The 25,230-nt window shown below is 34.9% G+C and overlaps 2 non-coding genes across 2 annotated transcripts; both read right to left on the reverse strand.

The window, feature by feature from the left end:
- Nucleotides 1–639: 639 nt before the first annotated feature.
- LOC128281218 (small nucleolar RNA R71) lies at nt 640–746 on the reverse strand. Its single transcript, XR_008271431.1, has one exon. It is a non-coding gene; the product is annotated as a small nucleolar RNA R71 (small nucleolar RNA).
- Nucleotides 747–23,912: 23,166 nt separating this feature from the next.
- On the reverse strand, nt 23,913–24,019 carry LOC128280980 (small nucleolar RNA R71). Its single transcript, XR_008271197.1, has one exon. It is a non-coding gene; the product is annotated as a small nucleolar RNA R71 (small nucleolar RNA).
- Between the last annotated feature and the right edge of the window lie 1,211 nt (nt 24,020–25,230).

Raw genomic sequence — 25,230 nt, forward strand, 5'->3', positions numbered from 1 at the left:
TTAATTTTTTTATTATTATTATTTATTAACCTACTCTTTCTTTCTCTTGGCAGGTTTTCATAGTTTATGACTAGAAGAAACCCGTCAGGTCTATTACTTTTTGACGAAGAAATCAATCATACAGTTCGTAGAAACCAAAGAGAAATAAAGAGAAGCTTAAGATACACAGAAAATGAGCAAGAACACGATACTCAACCCCCAACCGAAGAGATGGCTGAAAACCAAGGCAATCAGCTACCTCCTGCAATTGCGGTTAATCGAAATCCTGCTCCACGCACTATGTATGATTATGCTAAACCTTCTTTATCAGGATCTGAATCTAGCATAGTTAGACTTGTTGTAGCTGCAAATACATTTGAATTAAAACCTAACACTATTCAAATGATACAGCAATTTATTCAGTTTGATGGTTTGCAGGACGAAGAACCCAACGCTCACTTAACAAACTTTCTGGAATTTTGCGATACATTTAAAATCAATGGTGTTTCTGATGTTGCCATTCATCTTTGGTTATTCCCTTTTTCATTGAGGAACAAAGCTAAACAGTGGTTGAACTCATTACCACGAGGGTCAATTACTATTTGGGAACAAATGACCGAAACGTTTTTACTAAAATATTTTCCGCCGGCTAAAATGGTTAAATTATGTAATGATATCTCTTCTTTTGTGCAGATGGATTTAGAAACACTCTACGATGCATGGCAGAGATACAAGGACCTTCTGAGAAAGTGCCCTCACCATGGGTTACCGCTTTGGCTCCAAGTACAAACATTTCACAATGGTTTGAATCCTTCAACTTGGCAAATGGTTGACGCAGCTGCTGGTAGAACCATCAAGAATAAAACACCGAAAGATGCCTATGAGTTTATAGAAGAGATGTCACTAAATAACTATCAATGGCAAGTCATGAGGACAAAGCCAACTAAAACAACCGACGTTTATAACGTTGATTTAGTCACCATGCTCTCAATCAGGTAGAACTCTTAAATAAAAAGATTGATGGTTTTTTTAATTCTTCACATGTTCACTAGTAATGTAGTGCAAAGCAAGTGAAGGTGGAACAAACCATTCGGAATGGTTGGTATTCCTCGAGCTCAAAACAATCCATATAGTAACAATTATAATGCAGGTTGGAGGAACCACCCAAATTTCTCGTGGGGTGGTCAAGGAAATCAAAGACCAGAACATTCTTCGGGCTACCAACAACCACCCTACCAACAGTAAAAGAAGCGAAATCTTGAAGAGATTCTCTCAAAGTTCATATCAGTGTCAGAAACCCATTTTCAGAACACCAAGACAACACTTAAGAATCAACAAGCGTTAATCCAAAGGCTCAAGACTCAAATAGGCCAACTTTCCAAACTAATATCTGAACGACCACAAGGTAGTTTGCCAAGTAGTACCGAACCTAACCCAAGGGAACAGCTCAATGCAATTAATATTCATGATGACGAAGGAGTCGTTGAGCCTGTACTAGAATTGAGGCAGGAAACTGTGTAAGCAAATGACAAGGTGAGGTAGATTATAAAAAAAAAACTAACGACTGTAGAATATAAACCTCGTGGCCCATAGCCTAACACAACAAGGAAGGACCGCTCAGATGAACAATTCGGTAAATTCCTTAAACTTTTGAAAAAATTACATATTAACTTATCGTTTATTGAAGCTTTGTAGCAGATGCCGAATGCAATAAAATTTTTAAAAGAGCTTTTAGTAAGTAAGCGAAAGTTGGACAAAGCATCGCATGTGGAGCTAAACGCAGTCTGCTTAGCTATTCTACAAAATAAGCTACCCCACAAATTGAAAGATCCAGGGAGTTTTACAATTCCTTGCTTAATTGGTAGTTTAGATATAAATCATCCATTAGCTGATTTAGGGGCTAGTATTAACGTCATGCCTCACAAAATGTGGTCTTGGGAAACCTAAACAAACTAAGATGAGCATTCAATTGGCAGATAAAACTATAAGAATTCCTAGGGGTATTATTGAAGATGTACTGGTGAAAGTAGATAAGTTCATATTTCCCATTGATTTTGTTGCTCTAGACATAGAGGAGGATAATAACACCCCTTTGATTTTTAGGGAGGCCCTTTTTAGTAACTGCTAAAACAATTATTGATGTTGGCATAGGTGAGCTTACACTTCATGTGGGAGATGAAATGATCACCCTTCAAGCTCATAATTCTGGCATCACATCAAACATTGAAGGTAATGGTCCACACCAGTCTACTAAAACTGACAATATGACACAACCTACTTTGCAGAAATTAAGTTTCAAAAAAGTTCACAAGCCATGTTCCAGCAATGATAGAGGACACATTCATGAAGAACGAAGGCTACAGATATAGAAGCTAGACGAATGGCGAGCACATAAACCAAGAACACATGATAAAAAAAATTATGACAAAACGAGCCCGATACCTCTCCAAATCAACTTAAGGTTGGTGATAAGGTCTTATTAGATGCAGCAGATCCCCACATTGTCACTACCACACCGAATGAGGAAATCCTTCTTATGGTACTCAGTATTTTTCCATTCGGTACGGTGGAGGTGAGTCATCCCAAGTTCGGCACTTTTAAGGTAAACAACACCAGATTAAAACCTTACTTTGATGAGATTGATAGCAGGAATGAGGAGTATAAACTCCTCGAACCACCATGATCATATAACGGAGAGGTAAGTCGAGCTTAGACTATAAATAAGTGCTTCTCGGGAAGCAACCCGAGCGCTAACAATATTGATTTCTTTAAATTTAGGTATTTAACTCCTAATTTACTAATAGAAATCTTGAATACAGGTATTTCCATAGAGACACGACCAAGCACACGGGCGTGCTTAAGGCCGTGTGAAAATAGCGAAAAAGATTTCCCCAACACGGGCTAAGATTAAATGCCACGGCCATGCGATATAGTCATGGTCGAGCCTACCAAAACAACACAAACGTGCAACACGCTCGTGTGGAAGAACCATGGACAAACCTGTTAAAACAACACGGACGTGCTACACGCCCGTGTGAAACCCCCGTGGTCGAACCTGTTAAATTAACACGGGCTTGGGGCTTGTATACACGGGCGTGGGAGAAGCGAACGAAGGTAGACACGGCTATTCGACATGGCCATGTTCACCAACACGCTCGAGACACACGGGCATGTGTTGAGTTTCAGACGCGCCAAAATAGGAAAAACACGAAACACACAGGCTGAAAATTGGGGCACATAGGCATGTCCCATGGCCGTGTGTCCCAAAATCTATAAATAGGTTCACTATTTATTGTCTTCCCCACTCAAAAACCCTAACCCTAGCCACTACAAGTCCGTACGGCCTCCTTGCCACACCCGTGTGCCGCTTCTCACTCCATTTTTTTTACGTCCAATCTTTCTCCCTTAGCATTTGTTCACTCTGTTCACCTCTATTCTACTTATTTTTAATGGTTTTTCTTAAAATAATTGTTATTTTTATCATATTATGTTCATTTTGTTCATTATTTCCTGCATTATTAGATTATTTATCATGCATTTTATGTTAATGTAGGTTGTTAGGAAAACTTCATTCCTTTGTCATTCACATGCCATTATTATGCCCATCCTCATGCCCTTACAATGTCACAAAATTATGCTGTCAAAATGAATTTTGTTGGTTGAGGCTGGTTCATATTTTGGCTGAAATTAGTAGTTTAAATTCAAGGCTTTCCAAATTCATATATTTACTATTATTCTTCTTTACAAATTATAGGTATACGATGTCGTCTTCACGAGGAAGAAATCCGCTATCCCCGCTTCAAAGAAAAGGAAGGGAGTGTCATCTTCCTCGGGTTCTATTGCGAAAATTCATCACCCTTTCCTCCAATTCCCCAACGGACCCCAAGAAGAACTGTTTCAAATACCATGGGCCCGACCTTCAGCAGCAGGCTGCTGTATTGACTGGGCTGCTGTCGAACATGTCCAGTTGGCTGACGCGATCCGGGTTTTTTTTACCACCGACCCTTGGCAGTTGTTCTTCGGGATTATCGAGCCAACATACCTCGAGCACATGATGGAACTATGCTCAACATTCCATCTTCAGACCGTAATGACAAGGTACAATGATCCCAACACAGTTCAATTTTGCCTAGGCAGTTTAATCTACCAGTTAAGCGTCCCAGAGTTTGGTGCTGCACTAGGCTTATATACGGAGGATTTCATGGAGGAGAATGAACTACATGCTCTCAGTCGCCACATACATTTCTCTCCCTCGAACTGCTGGCACACTTTGGCCCCTAGCACGGCCTCCTACAATCCTAGCCACTCCAAGGCATCAGTTCTCCCACCATCCCTGAGGTACTTACACACTGTTTTAGCTCACAAGATTACAGGGAGGCGAGAGAGCACTGGCGTCGTCAACACCTACGACGTCTACTTCTTATGGTGCATGTCGCAATCGCACGTCATCGCCTTTCTGATTTAGCACCAGACAGAGCGGCATCGGAAGGGGGTCATCTCCATTGGCCCTTACGTGACTAGGCTAGCGCGACACTTTGGGCTTCTCAACATCGCAGCCCAAGAATCATCCCTTACCCTCATCGGCCAGATGTCTACATAAGGTATCTCGAGTATTCTTAGCATGAGGATGATAGAAAGGCACCAAGGAATCTACCCTCCCCAGTATCGTCCCACCCAATCTGCCGAGGAGTAGGCCTATGAGGACAGTCCTAATGATGTCCCCCCACAGCACAAGGACCTACCGACTCAGCCACCACCACCCTCTCGTCCAGTTCATGCGGCGGCTTCATATGCTGACATCTCTGAGCGCCTCACCCAAGTCAAGCAACAGTGTTTTCAACGATTTGACAACATTGATACTACTCTACAGCAGATTTGTCAGCACCTGCACATCTCATCGCCAGTCTCACCTCGCGAACCATCCAGCGATGAAGATGTTTAAAAATATTTACTTATTATTTTATGTTTTTAATTTTTATTGAAACTACTGTTTATTTTTATTTGATTTTAGAAATTTTATTTTTAATTATTATTTTCGGTTATTTATTTTTGAGTAATTATTCTTCCTAATATCCCCTAAAAGATTCCTAATTTTATCACACTTCTATAGAGCTCTTAAGCTCATCATCACATAGGAACTAAACCTCCACCAGGAAAGGTTCTCCACGACTGCCATGTCCTGCTCGCCCACGACCATAGCTACCACTAGAGATAATATCCTTTTGGCGCAGGACTTATGGACTAATGAACCTCTACGACCGTCGGAGTGTCCTCCTCCACTCTCGAACCGATAACTCTCCAAAACTCTAGTTCGAGGAATTCATCATACAGGAAGTTTCACTTCTCTCCCTATCTTAAATTTATATACTCTAATATCTATCTTTGTATATTGAGAGCAATGTACATCTTAAGTGTGGGGGTATTTATTTCATTATTAGAAAAGTCCCTGAAAGATTGCCTTATTCTCTTGAAAAAGCTCTCATATCATATTTAGGATAAATTTTAATTGATTTATGATTTTGATTGATATATCTTGAATTAAAACATAGGGATTTCTGAATTGATTGTTTGAACTTTAAGACATTAGAGAATCAAGCATGATAAGTTGATTTTTAAGAATTTAAAATTATAGGTTGTTTCCCAAAGTCTAGGTATTACTTTGAATTGGAATTCACAAGTCTTAACATCAAAAAGCCATAATTTTTTGTGAGATTTTTGAGCCTTTTAAGCATCTATTAATCCTTTCTTGCTCACTTTTATTATTGCTTTGAGTGTGTCAATATGGAACTGTTATTCTAGAACTTACTTGATTATGCATGTCGTGTAATAGCCCTAATTTGACCCTAGTCGGGAAGTGGTTTCGGGACCACAAAACCGAGTCATAAAAATAATTAAATGTTAAATTTCATGTCTATTATATGAGATAATGCATGTGTGAAAAATTGATGCAATGATTTTTATCATTTGAATGTGAAATCATTAAATAGGACTTAAGTTGGAAACTTAGAAAATGTGCTTGGTTAAATTTTTTTTAATGGCCAAACATTATATGATTTAATAGATGAGGATTTGCATGTCAATTTTGCCATTTCCAAATTAGTGGCCGACCATGTTGATTGCTTGAGTTAAATATATGTATTTTATATATATACATTATTAAATGAAATGAATTTAAAACATGAAAACAAAATTAAATAAAAGGAAAAAGGGTGACAAAAAAACAATGTTTTCCATATTCCTTCTTCCATTGCCGTAAGTGAAAGAAAGGTTGAAGCTAAGCATTCGGTCCTTTAGATATCTTGAATTAAGGTATGTTCCATGAGTTTGCTTTTAAAATTTTAGTGAATTTGAGATAGTTGCTAAGTCTTTTACTTAGCCCATGTGTAAATTTTAAGTTTGGTGTTGTCATGTATATTCGGCCATGGAAGTTTTCTACTTCATGGATAGTGTGTTAATGTTTTGAAATAGATATGGTAGTAGGATAAGGTTTGAGCTTGTTAATTCTTGAATTGGTTGAGTTTGATAAAATTTAATATTTGTGGCTTAATTGTTTAATGACAATCGGCTATGTTGAAATGCTAGATTAGTGCTAAATTGTAAGTATTTAATTGAGTGTTAGCCGAAATTGAGCTTATGATAGTAATTAGAATTTGTGAAATTTATGCATTTTGTGGTCCAAGTGTGATAAGAACCATACGGTTATGGCATGTAAGCATGAAGATTAGATGATGGATAATTTTAAATGTGAGATGGTTAGAAGTTGATTTAAAGGCTTAATAAGTTAGTTTAAGGTGAAGTCATTAGCTTATGATATTCGGTTTTGGCTACTATGTGTTGGATCTTGAATATTTTAATGTTTTGAATTAGTAATGGATGAAAGATAATGTTTGAGTTTGCTAAATATTGAAATTAAAAGTTAATTATTTATTTGTTGTGTAAGAGCCGAAAGTGAACTTAGGAGATGAATTGAGGAAAATTGTTGTTATATGTTAAATGGTTGAGGCTTTGTTGTCATGTAGTGAAGGAGGGTTAAAATATTTAATATGTCAATTGAGTGAAATGTTAATGTACGAAATCTCATATTAGTTGATAGAAGAGGATGCTTAAATTGTTAAAAATTTATTTTAACATAGCCGAATGTGTTCATGAATGAAAGAATTATATTGGTTTTGAAATGTATGTGCTGTCGAATGCATTTTTAAGTAATAGTTGAAATTCTTGTTATGAGTGAATTATAATATAACCGAATAAAAGGCATGATTAATGAATTAGTGACAAGTGAATTTGTTTAATCTAGCTCAAGAGCTTAAGGAGCCCAATTCGGATAAGGGAAAAAGCTAAACTAACCGAATAGCATATCCGTAGTCATTCGACGACAATCAAGGTAAGTCTTTCAGTAATGAAACTTAGCTTATGATTTGATAAAATCATGGTATATAAGCATAATAAATAAATTGTGACCTATTGGTTCTACTTGAATTACGTAGTGGGATAAATAATTTGTGCATATGACTTGTAGCCGAATGGTTGTAGAAATCATGTTGGATAGCGAAACGAATTCGTGTTCTTTGTATGTGGCTATTGAGCCGAAAGTGGAATGGTTGATAAGCATGTTGTGCTTGTGTTCAAGTAATGTAAATGAAATGCTAATGTGTTATGATATATATATGTGTGTGCATGATAATGGAGAATTATATCGGGCTAAGTCCCGAAGGCATTCGTCTTTGGTGTTATATCCGGCTAAGTCCAGAAGGCATTCGTCTTTGGTATTATATCCGGCTAAGTCTCAAGGCATTCGTCTTTGGTGTTATATCCGGGTTAAAGTCCCGCAGGCTTTGTGATGCTATTATATCTGGGCTTAAAGTCCCGCATGCTTTGTGGTTTTGATTGGATTTGGGTTTTAAACCTAGCAGACTTAATGCCGATGATTGGAGTAAGATTATGATTTCGAATGTTTGTAGTAAACTACCATTGAATATGTTCAATACATTAAGTTGGTCAGGTATGTATTATATACTTTTTATTTGTTAGATTGATCGGAATTGAATCATGAATGCGAAATGAGAAGTATATGTGAAAATCTCATATGTGTATGTGTGTATTCGGTTATGGTGAAAGGTTATATGAGATTGATTTGGTGATATACATGTTAAATAATATGAATCCAAAGAATGGGTAATAAATCTGCTTGGGACAGCAGCAGTAATGTGATTTCAGAAAATCACCATAAATTGTGGAAGTTGAGTTAGAGGCTGAATATATTATGTCATGAAATCTTAATGAGTCTAGTTTCTTATAAAAGAAACCGTGTGAGCAAAATAATTGTCAATAATGAGATATTTGAAGTGGTGTGGAACAGAGTCAAAATGACTTCAAGGTCCCTTGTTCTATTTTCAGAAAATCATTATAAATGGTACAAAAATGGTTATAAGATAAAATTTATATCTTAGACTCCTTAATGAGTCTAGTTTCAAATAAAATAAACGATAACATATTTCGAATTCTGTATGATGAGAAATTTGATTCGTAGTGAAGAGTGGTCAGATTAGTCAAACAGTGAAACAGAGGAAACTTCAATAAAACTCTGGTATTGATTGGTCAAACCAAAAATTCTGGAAATTTGATGGATGGAACATATATAAGTCTATTTTCAGGGAAAATTAACGTCACTTGATTTGGAGTTTTTTATCTCTAGTTATAAATTATTTAGTGACTGTTGCTCAGGAAGACAGCTTGTAGTGAATTTGTGATTTTGTTGCAAACATGGCTAAAACTTGTTAATGAGATGCTTTTCGAGTTCTTATGATCTTATTTGTAATTTCAATACTTGGTTTTAATTTATTCCAAATTCAAGTGAGGTGAATTTGCTAAATATGCATTATGTTCATGGATATTTGGCCAAAATGGCAATTATCTAGGAATGATTTCTTGAAAATTTGAATAATCGATCTATAAGTAAATTAATTGTTTGCATTGCTTAAAACTTACTAAGCATTGAAGCTTAATCCGTGTTCTCTTTTCCATTTCTTATAGGTATATACTTTAGCTCGAGTTGGAAAGGCCGGAGATATCATCACACTATTGAGTCATTATGTGAGTTAAGAAGATTGTATATCATCATGGTTTAAGGCATGTATAGGATAGACTATAGGTAGAATGATATTTCGACTTTGTATACATTATAGCCATGCGAAGGTGGCTTGCTCATTTTGTTTAGAGAAGCCTTATAATTGAACTAATGTGGTGAAATGTTTTAGTTATAACTTGATAGTAGTTAATTTGTTATTAGATATTCGGTTATGTTTTGATAGAGAGTCATTTTGGAAATTTATAAGAGCTCTTATGGAAAATCAATGAGACATGTTTGCATTGTTGATAATTTATGTCTGGTAAGTATCTTTGACCTTATAGAAGTTTTGTTCAGTCAAGTAATACCTCAGAACCTTATTCTGGCAACGGATACATGTTAGGAGTGTTACATTTAGTGGTATCAGAGCTATGGTTTAGTCGGTTCTCGGACTAACATAGCAAGTGTAAGAGTCTAGCTATACATGCCGTAAGTAAAGTGTGATAGTGTGAGATCTCCCGGCTCTTATAAATTGTTTTGCTCAGGAAATGATGTGTTCCAACCGAGTTATTATTAATTGATCTGAAATTGATATTGAACTGATTGTAATATATATGTGATATGATGGAATTGAAAAGGTATGAAAAGAATCTTATGATATGTGTACATCAGTGTAAAGATATGTATGAGATTGTATAAAGTAAATGGTAATGAAAGATCAAATTGGGTAGAACGCAGGGAATGAGTATGATCGTTCAATAATGAATTGACGAAAAAGACCATAGTTGGACTGTGGCATCAAGTAAGCGACGTACTCAAAACCGTAAGACGTTTTTCAATGGGATAAATATTGACAAATGATCAAGACTCAATGTGGAAATTTGATAAGAAATTATTTGGTAATTTGAGTAATAGAAATGAAAGTTTGAATCGTGATAAATTCACTTATGTTTTGTTAATACTCACATGAAATAAAGTTGCATGTGAAACTGAGATATGTGAAAATGTGTTTGTAACAAGATGAAAAAAATTGAAATGTTTGAATGAAGTGTTTGAATCAAAGTGTGTAATACTATGATGATGAGTGATGAATTTATCTGTGTTTTCGAATATGAAACTCCCTTTCGAGGCTTAACGACCTCACCCCTTTACCAGTGATATGATTATAAGGTTTCAATGGAACGAAATAGAACGAGTTTGCAAAGAAAGATTAAAGAGTTAAATAGTGAGATAATGATAAAGTAAGCAAAGTTCAGAACGATTTGGCAATAAATTAAGGCTGGAAGGACTTGTACAATGTCCCGAAGGTTCTTCAGATTGAATATTGTCATTAGTAAAAGAAAGTTGGTATGGTAATTTAATTCAATCAGATATGATGTCTAGGTATGTATCTGTTGGGAATTCTTCCTGAGTGGTTTTCATTAGTGAATGAAATAGAATGGAATTCGAAATGACGAATGAATAGTAAGAGTGTCTGAATTGGATAATTACAGTCAAGTGAATTTCGATGATTTCTTTTGAATATTCTGTATATTTCTTATTCTCAGAGACACATGTGTGATTGTTCCTTTTTCTGATGAAAATGCTATAAAGTGAGAATGTTATCTGACTCCGATATTTAATAAAAGTATTGCTATTTTGATTGGTTTATAATCGGTATCATCGTATTCCTCTATTTGAGAATTCATTGTAGTATGATCGGAATGAATTTGGGGATAAATTCATATGAGGTTATTCTTCTGTTTCTATTGATTGGCATTCCATCTTATAAAAATGTTGAAGAATGTGTTATTTCTGTTATAGAGGAAATTTCAAGGTTATTAATTATAGTCTTCTTCTGGTATTCTCTGAGGAGTTGTTTTGATCTTTATTTCTATGTTCTGGGAGATTCTATTCTAGGATTTCTGATACGACATTGTATTTTGGATTTTTGTATTCTGGTTTTCTTTTCATTTTTCTTATATGAATAATCAGATATGGCTCAGTTCTAAAGTGTATATTTTTTTATCTGAAAAAATTATGTTTATAATGATTATATATTTGGATTTCTCTGATTCTTATGGAAGGAATGACCATAAATAAGGGTCTGAATGATAAAGAATTCAGCTCAGACCTGTGGATTGGTTTTCACTTATATATCAGTGAGTTAAAGATCGAGTGTTATGTTCTTTCGAGTTATGCAGTGATAATGAATTTTGATTAGTTATCCAAGAGATCTAATAGAATGTATATTTGAAGAGTTACGACATGCACAAAGAAAAGTGGTCTTGAAAAGTTATTATTTGTTAGACAAGACTGATTCAGTTGTGTAGTTTAACCCGGATTATATGTATGATTGAATTTGTTAAAGATTCGAGACAAATGTTAAAGTTATTGTAAAAAGAACTGCTCGGTGATGATTAGAGATGATTGTGGTTGTGTCGTTGTTGCATATTTGATGATTTCGAGTATTCGAGGGAAAAATTTGAATGTTTCTTGAACCAAGGAATAAAAGTATTGAACGTTAAGCAAGGTCTATTCTTCTAGTGAAATTGAGAAGTATAAAAGTATATTGAGATGTGATAGTTCAAAATGAGTTCGAGTAATGATTATTCGATTATGGATGTCCGGACATATGAAATTTCATTAATGTTATTATTGTTCTTATATGGAATAAGTATTCAGATGGGTTAAAGGATTTTTATATGAGCTCCGACTGTGAAATTTTGTTTATCTGAGTTAAAATAAATAATGCAGATATATGGATCAGGTGTATAAGTGACTGTGTATTGTAGCGTATTTCAGAACTATATTCAGATGACAAGTTGCTATCTGTCAGAGTTGAAATTTTGTGTATATGGAATAAAAGCAATCAGTGATGTTATAGAAGTGGTTATAAGACAGAATTGATATCCAAACCGAATAAAAATTTTATTTGTCTTCTGAAAAAGAAATGTCATTGGGTCATGATCGATCTTTTAACAAGGAAGAATTTGTGTCTTCAGTTTAGTATGTACAAAATTCCGATCGACAAAGTTGTTGAGATATTCATAATATAGTCTGCGAATGTGACCTGTCAGTGAGAATTAAAGTTTAGAGATTGTTGGTAAAAAGAGATACATGTGATGAATGGAAATTTGTGATTCCGAAATTTTTGAAAACGTTTTTAGAATGGAAAATATTTTTGTTGATAAGATTTTCGGGGACGAAAATCCCTAAGGGGGGGAGAGTTGTAATAGCCCTAATTTGACCCTAGTCGGGAAGTGGTTTCGGGACCACAAAGTCGAGTCATAAAAATAATTAAATGTTAAATTTCATGTCTATTATATGAGATAATGCATGTGTGAAAAATTGATGCAATGATTTTTATCATTTGAATGTGAAATCATTAAATAGGACTTAAGTTGGAAACTTAAAAAATGTGCTTGGTTAAATTTTTTTTAATGGCCAAACATTATATGATTTAATAGATGAGGATTTGCATGTCAATTTTGCTATTTCCAAATTAGTGGCCGACCATGTTGATTGCTTGAGTTAAATATATGTATTTTATATATATACATTATTAAATGAAATGAATTTAAAACATGAAAACAAAATTAAATAAAAGGAAAAAGGGTGACAAAAAGAAAACAATGTTTTCCATATTCCTTCTTCCATTGCCGTAAGTGAAAGAAAGGTTGAAGCTAAGCATTCGGTCCTTTAGATATCTTGAATTAAGGTATGTTCCATGAGTTTGCTTTTAAAATTTTAGTGAATTTGAGATAGTTGCTAAGTCTTTTACTTAGCCCATGTGTAAATTTTAAGTTTGGTGTTGTCATGTATATTCGTCCATGGAAGTTTTCTACTTCATGGATAGTGTGTTAATGTTTGGAAATATATATGGTAGAAGGATAAGGTTTGAGATTGTTAATTCTTGAATTGGTTGAGTTTGATAAAATTTAATATTTGTGGCTTAATTGTTTAATGACAATCGGCTATGTTGAAATGCTAGATTAGTGCCAAATTGTAAGTATTTAATTGAGTGTTAGCCGAAATTGAGCTTATGATAGTAATTAGAATTTGTGAAATTTATGCATTTTGTGGTCCAAGTGTGATAAGAACCATACGGTTATGGCATGTAAGCATGAAGATTAGATGATGGATAATTTTAATGTGAGATGGTTAGAAGTTGATTTAAAGGCTTAATAAGTTAGTTTAAGGTGAAGTCATTAGCTTATGATATTCGGTTTTGGCTACTATGTGTTGGATCTTGAATATTTTTAATGTTTTGAATTAGTAATGGATGAAAGATAATGTTTGAGTTTGCTAAATATTGAAATTAAAAGTTAATTATTTATTTGTTGTGTAAGAGCCGAAAGTGAACTTAGGAGATGAATTGAGGAAAATTGTTGTTATATGTTAAATGGTTGAGGCTTTGTTGTCATGTAGTGAAGGAGGGTTAAAATATTTAATATGTCAATTGAGTGAAATGTTAATGTACGAAATCTCATATTAGTTGATAGAAGAGGATGCTTAAATTGTTAAAAATTTATTTTAACATAGCCGAATGTGTTCATGAATGAAAGAATTATATTGGTTTTGAAATGTATGTGCTGTCGAATGCATTTTTAAGTAATAGTTGAAATTCTTGTTATGAGCGAATTATAATATAACCGAATAAAAGGCATGATTAATGAATTAGTGCCAAGTGAATTTATTTAATCTAGCTCAAGAGCTTAAGGAGCCTAATTCGGATAAGGGAAAGCTAAACTAACCGAATAGCATATTCGTAGTCATTCGACGACAGTCAAGGTAAGTCTTTGAGTAATGAAACTTAGCTTATGATTTGAAAAAATCATGGTATATAAGCATAATAAATAAATTGTGACCTATTGGTTCTACTTGAATTACATAGTGGGATAAATAATTTGTGCATATAACTTGTAGCCGAATGGTTATAGAAATCATGTTGGATAGCGAAACGAAATCGTGTTCTTTGTATGTGGCTATTGAGCCGAAAGTGGAATGGTTGATAAGCATGTTGTGCTTGTGTTCAAGTAATGTAAATGAAATGCTAATGTGTTATGATATATATATATATATATGTGCATGATAATGGAGAATTATATCCGGGCTAAGTCCCAAAGGCATTCGTGCTGGTGTTATATCCGAGCTAAGTCCCGAAGGCATTCGTACTAGTGTTATATCCGGGCTAAGTCCCGAAGGCATTCGTGCTGGTATTATATCCGGGCTAAGTCCCGAAAGCATTCGTGCTGGTGTTATATCCGGGCTAAGTCCCGAAGGCATTCGTCTTTGGTGTTATATCCAAGCTAAAGTCCCGAGCTTTGTCTTTGGTATTATATCCGGGCTTAAAGTCCTGCATGCTTTGTGGTGGTGATTGGATTTGGGTTTCAAACCTAGCAGACTTAATGCCGATGATTGGAGTAAGATTATGATTTCGAATGTTCGTAGTAAACTACCATTGAATATGTTCAATACATTAAGTTTGTCAAGTATGTATTATATACTTTTATATGTTAGATTGATCGGAATTGAATCATGAATGCGAAATGAGAAGTATATGTGAAAATCTCATATGTGTATGTGTGTATTTGGTTATGGTGAAAGGTTATATGAGATTGTTTTGGTGATATACATGCTAAATAATATCAGTCCAAAGAATGGGTAATAAATCGCTTGGGACAAGAACGAGAACGTGATTCGAGAAAATCACCATAAATTTTGGAAGTTGAGTTAGAGGCTGAATAAATTATGTCATGAAATCTTAATGAGCCTAGTTTCATATAAAAGAAACTGTGTAAGCAAAATAATTTCCAACAATGAGATATTTGAAGTGGTGTGGAACAGAGTCAAAATGACTTCGAGGTCCCCTGTTCTGTTTTCAGAAAATCATTATAAATGGTACAAAAATGATTATAAGATAAAATTTATATTATTAGACTCCTTAACGAGTCTAGTTTCAAATGAAATAAACGGTAACATATTTCAAATTCTTTATAATGAGAAATTTGATTCGTAGTAAAGAGTGGTCAGATTAGTCAAATAGTGAAACAGGGGAAACTTAAATAAAAATCTAGTATTGATTGGTTAAACCAAAAATTCTGAAAATTTATGGATGGAAGATATATGAGTCTATTTTCAGGGAAAATTAACTTCACTTGATTCATAGTTTCCTATCTCTAGTTATAAATTATTTAGTGACTATTGCTTAGGAAGATAGCTTGTAGTGAATTTGTGATTTTGTTGCAAACATGGTTAAAACTTGTTAATGAGATGCTTTTCGAGTTCTTATGATCTTATTTGTAATTTCAATATTTGGTTTTAATTGAGTTCAGATTCAAGTGAGGTGAATTTGCTAAATATGCATTATGTTCATGGATACTTGGCCAAAATGGCAATTATCTAGGAATGATTTCTTGAAAATTTGAATAATCGATCTATAAGTAAATTAATTGTTTGCATTGCTTAAAACTTACTAAGCATTGAAGCTTACTCCGTGTTCTCTTTTCCATTTCTTATAGGTATATACTTTAGCTCGAGTTGGAAGGGCCGGAGATATCATCACACTATCGAGTCATTATGTGAGTTGAGAAGATTGTATATCATCGTGGTTTAAGGCATGTATAGGATAGACTATAGGTAGAATGATATTTCGACTTTGTATACATTATAGCCGTGCGAAGATGGCTTGCTCATTTTGTTTAGAGAAGCCTTATAATTGAACTAATGTGGTGAAATGTTTTAGTTATAACTTGATAGTAGTTAATTTGTTATTAGATATTCGGTTATGTTTGGATAGTGAGTCATTTTGGAAATTTATAAGAGCTCTTATGGAAAATCAATGATAAATGTTTGCATTGTTGATAATTTATGACTGGTAAGTATCTTTGACCTTATAGATGTTTTGATCAATCAAGTAATACCTCATAACCTTATTCCGGCAACGGATACAAGTTAGGAGTGTTACATGTCGAGACCACACCATTTGATTTGATATGTCAAAATGATTAAGGCACTTAGGATTAACCCACTCATGCCATGAAAAGCCTACGTTCACAATTAACCCCTAGTAAACCCCCTTGAGCCTGACAAGTCATTTCTTGTATTACCCTTAATATTAACCTTTAACCCATTCTTGTTGAAATCCTTTAAATTAATCCCTATTTTTGTGGAGATTTGAATTGAATAGATTGCTTAGCTATGTTTTGTCTTAATAGTTAGTCTATATTATTTAACTTGTTCTTGAAAAAAAACACCTATGTATACATATCTATAATTTCATATTCTGAGAAGAAGCTCTGTTGTACGCAAGTGAAGACTAACTCTTTTTCTAGTTAGGCAATTTTTCAATTCAATCTCGATTCTAACCTTTCCTTTCAGCTTGTAACCACACCCCCTAACCAAGCCTCATTACAACCCTCCAAAGACCTTTTGATTGACTTATCATCTTAAATTATAGTGGTGGAGATTTGATTTTCATGCAAGCCTATGGTAATGACTTTTCATTATTGACTATTGAGTGCTTCATTTATTGTCCTGAAACACCTTGAGTGATTTGAGTGAATCTTTAGTGAGGATGTGAAACTCTGTGATATTCTGAATCAAAGGTAATTACTTAGATGTGGAAAGACACCTATGTTTGCATGATTAAATACTCAACTTGGAATGTTTGGAACTTTTATGTTCTTTTAGTTGAATTCTCAATGTATGATTACCTATGGATTAATTTGATATATTATTAATAGAAATTATAAGTTGAGAAGAATTTATCTAGATTATGAGTTGAGAATTTTTCTTGAGGACAAGCAAATGCTTAAGTGTGGAGGTATTTGATAAACTGTAATTTATACATATTTTTACCCCATGTTTAACGCATTTTATGGATGATTTTCCATTAGAATTGGTGAATTCGATGCTCGTAATGCTTTAATTTCATGTTTTATACTTAGGAGAGTATAGGAGAGCGAAAGGAACGAGAAATGGACCAAAGTACGAAATTAACACAGCCTGGACCTCCTCACACAGGCACACTACACGGCAGTGTCAATTTTGTAGGCTCGAGGACGACCTGAAGTAATCGAACACGGGCGTGTGCCATGGACATGTCCCTACCAAGCCCAAGTTGAGTCCAATTCAGAAAAGGCTAATTTTGAGGGCTTCTAAGCATTCCAAAGCCTATAAGTACACCCTAGAGGAGGAAGAATAAGGGGGGCGGAGAATAGGGAGTAAGGAATTACTCCAAGGAAGCCGATTGATTCATCTCAGAAGCCAGATTCATCATCAAGACTGAAGATCTCTCCTCAATTCCCCTTCAGGAGTTTTGGGATTTCTTTATGTTTTGTATTCTTTATTTTTCTGATATGTTGTCTTATTTATTATGAACTAAATCCCCTAAATATCTAAAGGGAATGAAACCTAAGACGAATCTAGTTATTATTTTCTGAATCGTATGATAAATATTTAACTTGTTCTTAATTATGTGTTCTTAATTCTTGTTTTGATATCCCAGGATACTAATTCAAGATAAGCTCTTATTCAGAGGAGGAATAGACCCTGGCTAAGAGTACACTTATCATAATTAAGTGGAGTTGATTGCGCGCCTAGACATAGGGTGACAAGATTTTTCTGGATTAGGGTGAAACCTAATAAGAGGATCCATAGATCGAGTTAATGCAACTCTAGAGTGTTAATTAGAGAAAAGTCTCGGTTATTAAATCTAGGGATTAGATGTTATTAGTCTGTAATAGGGATAATAACATAACTTAGGGATCTCTACGGAACAAGTTGAATGAATAAATCGTCTGATTCGGAGCCAAAATAACAAGTAAAGTCTAGGTGGATTTGTCCTTAGGTATTGTCTTAAGTCAATCGATTTTTCCCAAAAGCAATTCCCCAATCCTTTTCTCTGTGAGTTCTTAGTTTAGATAAGTAGTTAATTAAAACAAAACTCCATTATTCTTAGGCTAGATAATAAAAAAACAGTCATTACTAGTACTTTTAGTTCTTTTGGGTTCAAGAATCCGGTCTTGCTAAAACTATACTACTGTTTGATAGGTGCACTTACCTACATCGCGATAATAATTAGTTAAAGAACAAGTAATTATAAATATTTAAAACCTATCACGAAACCACGCGATCAATTTGATATATCAAAATGATTAAGGCACTTAGGATTAACCCACTCATGCCATGAAAAGCCTACCTCCACAATTAACCCCTAGTAAACCCCCTTGAGCCTAACAAGCCATTCCTTGTATTAACCTCAATATTAACTCTTAACCCATTATTGTTGAAATCCCCTAAATTAATCCCTATTTTTGTCGAGATTTGAGTTGAATGGATTGCTTAGCTATGTTTTGTTCTTAATAGTTAGTCTATATTATTTTAACTTGTTCTTAAAAAAAAACATGTATACACATTAGTAGTTATCTTCTGTTTGTAAGCTTCAAAAGTTAAATTCCATAGTCTGACAAGAAGCTCTGTTGTATGCAAGTAATGATTAACTCTTTTTCTAGTTAGGTAATTTTTCAATTCAATCTCGATTCTAACCCTTTCTTTCAGCTTGTGACCAGACCCTCTAACCAAGCCTCATTACAACCCTCTAAAGACCTTTTGATTGATGTATCATCTTTAATTATAGTGGTGGAGATTTGATTTTCATGCAAACCTATGGTAATGACTTTTTATTATTGACTATTGAGTGCTTCATTTATTGTCCTTAAACTCCTCGAGTGATTTAAGTGATTCTTTAGTGAGGATGTGAAAATCTGTGATATTCTGAATCAAAGGTAATTACTTAGATGCGGAGAGACACCTATGTTTGCATGATTAAATACTCAACTTGGAATGTTTGAAACTTTTATGTTCTTTTAGTTGAATTCTCAATGTATGATTACCTATGGATTATTCTGAGATATTATCGATAGAAATTATAAGTTGAGAAGAATTTATCTATATTATGAGTTGAGAATTTTGCTTGAGGACAAGCAAACGCTTAAGTGTGGGGATATTTGATAAACCATAAATTATACATATTTTTACCCCATGTTTAATGCATTTTATGGATGATTTCCCAGTAGAATTGCTGAATTCGATGCTCCTAATGCTTTAATTTCATGTTTTATACTTAGGAGAGCATAGAAGAGCGAAAGGAAAGAGAAATGGGCCAAAAACAGAGAAAATGGGCCAAGGTATGAAATTAACATGGCTTGGACCTCCTCACACGAGCAGACCACACGACCGTGTCAATTTGGCAGGCTCGAGCATAGCCCAGAGTAATCGAACACGGGCGTGTGCAACGAGCGTGTCCCTGCCTAGCCCAAGTTGAGTCCAATTTGGAAAAGGCTAATTTTGAGGGCTTTTAGGCATTCCAAAGCCTATAAATACACCCTAGAGAAGGAAGAAAAGGGAGACAGAGAATAGGGAGTAAGGAATTACTTCAAGGAAGTCGATTGATCCATCTCAGAAGCCGGATTCATCATCAAGACTGAAGATCTCTCCTCAATTTCCCTTCAGGAGTTTTGGGTTTTCTTTATGTTTTGTATTCTTTATTCTTCTGAGATGTTGTCTTATTTAGTTATGAACTGAAACCCCTAAATACCTAACTGGAATGAAACCTAAGACGAATCTTGTTATTATTTTCTGAATCGTATGATAAATATTTAACTTGTTCTTAATTATGTGTTCTTAATTCTTGTTTTGATATCCCAGGATACTAATTCAAGACATGCTCTTATTCAGAGGAGGAATAGACCCTATCTAAGAGTACATTTGTCATAATTAAGCGGAGTTGATTGCGCGCCTAGACATAGGGTGACAAGATTTTACCGGATTAGGGTGAAACCTAATAAAGGGATCCATAGATCGAGTTAATGCAACCCTAGAATGTTAATTAGAGAAAAGTCTCGGTTATTCAATCTAAGAATTAGATGTTATTAGTCTTGAATAGGGATAATAACATAACTTAGGGATCTCTACAGAACAAGTTGAATGAATAAATCGTCTGATTCGGAGCCAGAATAACAAGTAAAGTTTAGGTGGATTTTTCCTTAGGTATTGTCTTAAGTCAATCGATTTTTCCCAAAAGTAGTTCCCCAATTCTTTTCTCTGTGTGTTAATCAAAAGCAATTCTTAGTTTAGATAAGTAGTTAATTAAAACAAAACCTCTTTATTCTTAGGCTAGATAATAAAAAGACAGTCATTACTAGTACTTTTAGTTCCTTTGGGTTCGACAATCCGGTCTTGCTAAAACTATACTACTGTTCGATAGGTGCACTTGCCTACATCGCAATAATAGTTAGTTTAAGAACAAGTAATTATAAATATTTAAAACCTATCATGAAATAACGCGATCACGCATTGAGTACGGGTATGATATTATGACATGACATGACATGATACATTGTGTTTTGCATGGGGTCGGTTTTATTATGATTGGAGGAAGTGTACTGTACTGGTAGCTCTGTAGCAAATACTATTTAGTTCTACAACCGGTACTACTTGAAGTGTAGGGATGGGTGGGTTTATTATATCACCACATGGAGTGCAAGGTTGGACGAAGATGGAGTGGAGAGGCTAGCTGGGTAGGATCTCTTGACTGTATATATGTACTGTTACTGTCACTGAGATGGGCTTAGGCCCAAACTAATACTGATACTGTAATGGGCTAAGGCCTTAACTGGGACTGAACCATTACTGAAATAGGCTTAGGTCCAGACTGTAAATGCACTGCTTGCTATTTGATATGGGATTACACACTGAGTTTTCATAACTCACCCATCTATTTATCTATATAGGTAATTCCCAGACTTAGGCAAATCGGTGCTGCGAGGGACTCAAAGGTGGCCACACAACCGCACATACTTTGTATTTGATATTTAAATTGTAAGTAATTTCATTTTGGGTATTTTTATTGTAATAAGGCCTTTATGGATTTTTACTTTAATTTAGGTTTTTATTTGTTTTGATTTATAACTGCTTGCAGTAAGGAAAATCCTGGGTTTACAAAAAGATAATTTCTTTTCAAAAATACCACAAATACGTAACCTATTTTAAGAGCTTCCGTAAGAAATAACGTGTTAAAAATTAATAATGTTTTAATATGACTAACTTCTTTCCAAATGACTTGCATTTTTCAAAATGAACGAGACATCCTAAAAACATCGTTAAGGTCACAAAGAGGAGAATTATAGATGGGTTTTTCAATGATATCTTACGTTACGAAAAACACTTCAATGTGACATCGCCAGATTCAGCCCTAATGTCCAGGCCGGGTTTAGGGTGTTACATTGTGTTTTTTTTCCATGTTTTATAGATTATCAAAGCTAGCTCAGACTCAGGGATTGTCGGGAATACGTCATTGCACTATCGATCATCTTGTTGGTACTTTTCGGGCTTTGTATATATGGTATATGGCATGTATAGACTAGTGTCATTGTGGTATGTTTTGAAACTTGATTTTAGCCATGAGATTTGGCTTGTAATGTTGGTGTCAATTTGGCCATTTAAGTTGGCTTAAGTTATGTGTTTGATAAGATATTTATGTGAGGTATATAATGCCTTATATGTTGGCTTGTTTGGTATAGTTATATGGTTATTATTTTAATTAGTTGTAAATGGAAGTATTAGGGTTGGAATAATGGTATGTTGTGACTTGATTACATGATATTGAAATGGTACGTCTTATGGCTTGAAATGGGTGATAAGATGATGATAACGAAATGCATTTAGAAGTTATGCAAGTTTGATAGTTTTGGCATGATTTTGGTTGAGAATTTAAGCAGTGAAATGGTTGATTATGAAATGGCATGAATTATATGTGATTTGTGATAAACCGTAATTTATACATGTTTTTATCCCATGCTTAGCACATTTATGGATGGTTTCTCCTTAGATTTGGTGAATTCGATGCTCCTAATTCTTTAATTTCATGTTTTATACTTAGGTGAGCATAGGAGAGTAAAAAGAGTGAGAAACGGGCCGAAAACAGAGAAAATAGACCCACATGGGAAATCAACACGGCCTGGACTTCCTCACATGGGCGTGTCACACGGTCGTGTCCCTTTGACAGGATCGAAGCACGACTTACACGTGTAGACTACATGACCCTGCCTATTCAACAGCCTTGACCCCGAGCTGGAGTAATTGCACATGGGCGTGTCCCTGCCGAGCCTAAGTATAACCCTATTCGAAAAAGGCCAATTCTGAGGGCTCTTAGGCATTCTAAAGCCTATTTAAACACCTGAGGAGGCACTTAGAAGGGGTACGGAGAGAAGGAAGCAGAGAATATTGATCCATCTCAGAAGCTGGATTCATCATCAAGACTGAAGATCTCCCTTCAAGTTCCTTCAGGAGTTTTGGGTTTTCTTATGTTTTGTTATCTTTATGCTTTTGAGATGTTTTCTTTTATAATCATGAACTAAACCCCCTAAATACCTAAGGGGAATGAAACCTAAGACAGATCTTGTTATTATTATCTAAATTATATGATAAATATTTGACTAGTTCTTAATTATATATTCTTAATTCTTGCTTTGATATTCCACGATATTGATTCAATTTAATGCTTTTATTCAGAGGAGGAATAGACCTTGTCTAAGAGTAAATTTTTCATAATTAAGCGGAGTTGATTGCACTTAGAGATAGGGTGATAAGATTTTGCCGGATTAGGGTAAAACCTAATAAGGAGATCTATAGATTGAGTTAATGCAACACTAGGTGTTAATTAGAAAGAGATTTCAGTTAATCAACCTAGGGTTAGACGTTATTAGTCTCGAGATAGATAATAATATAACTTAGGGATTTCTACGGATCAAGTCAAATGAAAAAATCTTCTAATTCAGAGTCAAATAACAAGTGAACTCTAGGTGGATTTTTCCTTGGGTATTGTCTCAATCAATCGAATTTTCCCAAAAGCTTTTCCCCAATTTCCCTCTGTGCATTCTTAGTTTAGTAATTAGTTTAGATAACCAAACCTCTTAATTTTTAGGCTAGATAATAAAAAGGAAGTAAATACTAGTACTCGTGGTTCTTTTGGGTTCGACAATCTGGTCTTGCTGAACTATACTACTGTTCGATAGGTACACTTTCCTTAATCGTGATAATAAGTTAGTCTCAAGAATGATTCATTCATAAATCTTTAAACCCAATCACGAATATCATGTACCAAGTTTTTAGCGCCATTGCCAAGGAACTAGGATATTAAGAACACTCGATTTTTATTACTTTAGCCATTTTACTTTTAATGCAATTTAAATGTTTATTTTCTTTTCTAATTCTTCATTTTTTTTCTTCTGACAGGTTTTTCTAGTTTATGACCAGAAGAAACCCATCAGGACCATTACTTTTTTACAGTGAGATCAAACACACAGTTCATAGAAACTAAAGAGAAATAAGGCGAAGCTTACGATACATAAAGGAAGAGCAAGAGGATGATACTTCTACCACAACCGAGGAGATGGTTGAAAACCAAGAAAATCCGCTACCTCCTGTGATTGCTGTTAATCAGAATCATGCTCCACGTACTATATATGATTATGCTAAACCTTCTTTAACAGGAACTGAATCGAGCATAGTTAGGCCTGCTGTTGTTGCCAATAATTTTGAACTGAAACCTAACACCATTCAAATGATCCAACAGTTTGTTCAGTTTGATGGTTTGTAGTACGAGGATCCCAACGCTCACTTGGCAAATTTCTTAGAATTTTGTGACACTTTTAAAATCAATGGCGTTTCTGATAACGCCATTCACCTTCGATTGTTTCCCTTTTCATTAAGGAATAAGGCTAAACAATAGTTGAACTCGTTACCACGAGGGTCAATCACTACTTGGGAACAAATGGCCAAAAAGTTTTTCCTTAAATATTTTTTGCCGGATAAAATGGCTAAGTTAAGGAATGACATTTCTTCCTTTGTGCAGATGAATTTAGAAACACTCTATGATGCATGGGAGAGATACAAGGATCTTTTGAGAAGATACCCTCACCATGGGTTACCACTTTGGCTATAGGTTCAAACGTTTTACAACGGTGTGAACCCCTCAACGAGGCAACTCATCACAACCGGAGGTGGAACTTTGAATAACAAAACACCTGAGGCGACTTACAAATTTATTGAGGAGATGTCACTAAATAACTATTAGTGGCAAGTTATGAGGACAAAGCCGATGAAAGCTACCAGTTTTTTCAACCTTGATGCTGTTACTATGCTATCTAACCAAGTAGAATTCTTAAATAAAAAGATTGACGGTTTGTGTGGTTCTACTCAAGTACATCTAGTGATAAGGTGCGATTCAAATGGAGGAGGAGCATGCACAGAATATCAACCCGTCAACCCTAGCATCGAGAAGGAACAAGTCCAATATATGGGTAACAACAACTCTAGATCCCAAAATAACCCGTATAGTAACACTTATAATGCAGGTTGGAGGAACCATCCCAATTTCTCGTGGTGCCGTCAAGGAAATCAAAGGCCACAACATCCTCCAGGTTTTCAACAACCACCTTAGCAGCAGGAAAAAAAGTCAAACCTTGAGAAGATGTTAACAAAATTCATCTCGGTGTCAGAAACACATTTCCAGAATATCGAGACAGTCCTTAAGAATCAACAAATGTCAATCCAAGGGCTTGTAACTCAGATAGGCCAACTCACCAAACTGATTTCTGAATGACCACAAGGTAGTTTGCCGAGTAACACGGAATCTAACCCAAGGAAACAACTCAATGCAATTACCACTCAAAACAAGGAAAGGTTAGTTGAGCCTGCATCAGAACCGAGGCAAAGCATTGTGGTAAGTCAAGATAAAGGTGAGGTGGACCACAGTGAGCAAAAAATAGTAAGTAAAGAGTACAAAACAGGGATGCCATACCCCAATGCGACAAGGAAAGACTGTACAGATGAACAATTTGGTAAATTCCTCAAACTATAAAAGAAATTACATATTAACTTACCGTTTATCGAAGCTCTCTCACAGATGCCAAATGCAGTCAAATTTTTAAGGGAGCTTCTAGCAAACAAACGAAAGTTGGATGACGCATCGCATGTGGAGTTGAATGCAGTTTGCTCAGCCATATTACAGAATAAGCTACCCAAAAAATTGAAAGATCCAGGGAGTTTAACGATTCCTTGTTTAATTGGTAGTTTAGATGTTCATAATACATTGGCTGACTTAGAGGCAAGCATTAATGTTATGCCTTATAAAATAT

This window comes from Gossypium arboreum, chromosome 9 (genome assembly GCF_025698485.1).
Source record: "Gossypium arboreum isolate Shixiya-1 chromosome 9, ASM2569848v2, whole genome shotgun sequence".
NCBI lineage: Eukaryota > Viridiplantae > Streptophyta > Magnoliopsida > Malvales > Malvaceae > Gossypium > Gossypium arboreum.